This window comes from Trichechus manatus, unplaced genomic scaffold, assembly GCF_000243295.1.
Source record: "Trichechus manatus latirostris isolate Lorelei unplaced genomic scaffold, TriManLat1.0 scaffold00233, whole genome shotgun sequence".
NCBI lineage: Eukaryota > Metazoa > Chordata > Mammalia > Sirenia > Trichechidae > Trichechus > Trichechus manatus.
In genome coordinates, this window is record NW_004444169.1 from 49,860 (window position 1) to 53,359 (window position 3,500).

Below are 3,500 nucleotides of genomic sequence, written 5' to 3' on the forward strand. Positions count from 1 at the left end.
CTAGGCAGAAGGACCACGCCGCCCTCCACAGCAAAGATCTGAAAAACTAAGCCAAACAGAGAAAACAGCAATCCTGAAACCCTAAGCATCAATGAAGAGATAAAGAACTCAGCCAAGCACCAAATGGAATAAGAAACTGACAGAGAACAGAGAACGAGGAGAGATACATGTAGAGGTCCCCTAAGAACTAACACAGCACGGATCTGCCACCCTGGACTCCTATCAGAGACCAGCAAACGGGGTACATGAAAGCACCTTCATGGAGCTTCCAGCACGAGACAGAACAACCATCTCTCATCTCTCCACTCCAACGGCAAGCTCCCCTAGCACTCTTTTTTATTTGTATGTTTTTGGCTCCTGTTCCTCTCTCCTCTCTCTCCTGTCTCCCAAACCCATCTTAGCTCCACACATCACAATCTCCCCGCTCCATCCTGCCTACCTGCACCGTGTGCTTAACATCACACCACCAAGCAGCACAGACACGGCCTACCAGAACCTGCCCTGCACTGATTACCAGCCCGCCCTGGTGGCCGTAGTAAGTGCCACAAACAACCCATCCCAGCAACTCCTCTTCAGCTAGACCTGCCCTGCTGTACCATATCTAAGCAACTGACCCTGCCAATTGGAGGAGGTGAAAAGAATTATGCCCAAAGACGAGAAAACAACAAAGAACACACAGCACACCTGCTCAGACATAGCCAAATAAAACAAAAAAAAAAGGACAAAACAAACAAATCTATAATCAATAACTGAGACAAATAACTACCGAATGCCCTAAAGACAGCAAACAATATCAAAACATTTACAAAAATAGGACAGGATGGTTCCAATAGGTGTCCAAAATACAACACCAGATGACTTTCCAGTAGAAGAAAAGGCACTACTAGAACTACCTGATAGGAAATTCAAATCTCTAATACTCAGAATTATCCAAGAGTTGAAGCAAAAGGCAGACAAAAAAGAGAAAAAAAAAGAAGATAAATTCATGGAAACGGCAGACAAATTCATGGAAAATACAGACAAGAAAATGGAAAAATTCAGGAAAATAATGCAGCAACAAAATGCCAAAATAAATTCACAACTAGAAATCATATAAAAACAACAACCAGAAATCCAAAAGATAAACAACAAGATTTCAGAAATGGACACTGTCATAGAAGGGCTGAGAAGCAGATCTGAAACAGTGGAAGACAGGATCACCGAAACTGAAGACAAACACTTGGATACAACTCTGAGGAAAACTTAGAAAAAAGAAAAAAAATGAAGAGATCCTGAGAATAATGTGGGATACAATCAAAAGAAAAAATCTGCAAGTGATCAGAGTTCCAGAACACGGGAAGAAAACAGAAAACACAGAGAAGATCACGTAAGAACTGCTGACAGAAAACTTCCCCATTATCATGAGAGATGAAAAGCTGGCCATCCAAGAAGCTCAACGAACCCCACAGAGGATAGACCCCAAACGAAAATCACCAAGACACATCATAATCACACTTGCCAAAACCAAAAACAAAGAATCCTGAAAGCAGCTCAAGGAAAACAAGAAGTCACATACAGAGAAGACACAATAAGACTAAGCTCAAATTATTCAGCAGAAACCATGCAGGCAAGAAGGCAATGGGATGACATATATAAATTCTTGAAGAAAAGAACTGCCAACCAAGGAAAATATATCTTGCAAAACTCTCGTTCAAGTATGATGGTGAAATTAGAACATTTCCAGATAAACAGAAATTAAGAGAATATGTAAAAACCAAACCAAAGTTACAAGAGTTGTTAAAGGGAGTCCTTCGATCTAAGAACAACCAACTTCAGCTCACAGGCTGAATCTATGACACAGGTTCGTAACAACCAGACACCAATCTAGGAAATGAAATCTCAAGGACTATCCAAAACCAAAAGAAAAACAACAGGGAATCAGAGGAGTTAATCTGTAAATGACAATGTCAACAAACCAATAAAAGAGGGAATAAACGGTGTAGTCATAAAATCTTCTAATGGAGAGGAAGACAACGCGATAACAAGTAATAGACTGCTTCAAACTTAGAAAGATAAGGGTAAATCTCATGGTGACCACAAAGAAAGTTAACAAACCTACTCATAGAAATAAAGAGGAAAAACATAAAGTCTCAGTAAAAACAAAATCTAAAAAAACAAAAGAAATAATAAAAAATCCACAAACAAAAGGAATTCAACAAACGAGAGTAACAGCAACAAAATGTCAGCACCAAAAAAAGCACTACAAAATAACAGCAATAAACTGACATCTATCAATCATTACACTGAAGGTAAATGGCCTCAATGCACCCATAAAGAGATGGAGAGTGACACAATGGATTAAAAAAAACAGGATCCATCAATATGCTGTCTACAAGAGACACACCTTAGAAACAGATGTAAATTTATTAAAAATAAAAGGTTGCAAAAAAAATATATCAAGCTAACAACTACTAAAAAGGAGCATGAGTGGCAATACTAATCCCAGATAAAACAGACTTTAAAATAAAATCCACCATAAAAGACAAAGAAGGACATTATATAATGATTAAAGGGATGATCCATCATGAAGACATAACCATAATAAACATTTATGCACCCAATAAAAGGGCTCCAAAATACATAAACTCTAACAGCACTGAAAAGACAAATTGTCAGTTACATAATAACAGTAGACTTCAACCTACCACTCTCAATATATAAGGACAGAACATCTAAAAAGAAACTCAGCAAAGATACAGAAGACCTAAAGGGCACAATCAGTCAACTTGACCTCACAGACATACAAAGAACACTCCAACAGCTGCAAAGTACACATTCTTTTCCAATGCACATGGAACGTTCTCCAGAATAGACCACATATTAGACCACAAAGCAATCCTCAACAAGATCCAAAACGCGGAGATAATACAAAGTACCTTCTCTGACCACAATGCCATCAAGATAGAAATTAACAACAGAAAGAGCAAGGAAAAAAAAAACAATAACATGGAAACTGAATAATACGCTGCTTACAAACCACTGGTAATAGAAGAAATCAGAGATGGAATCAAAACATTCCTAGAATCAAATGAGAATGAAAACACATCATACCAAAACCTTTGGGACACAGCAAAGACAGTCATCAGAGAACAATTTATAGCAATAGATGCACAAATCAAAACAGAAAAAAGGGACAAAATCAAAATATTGACTACACAACTCAAATAGAGAACAGAAAAAAAGCCCACAGCCACCAGAAGAAAGGAAATAATAAAGATCACAGCAGAAATAAATGAAATAGAAAATAGAAAAACAATAGAATCAACAAAACCAAAAGTTGGTTCTTTGAAAGAATCAACAAAATCAACAAACCACTGGCCAGACTAACAAAAGAGAAACAGGAGAGCACGCGAATAACCCAAATAAGAAATGAAATGGACGACATTACAACAGACCCAACTGAAATAAAAAGGATCATAACAGAGTATTATGAAAAACTATACTCCAACAAATTTGAAAAC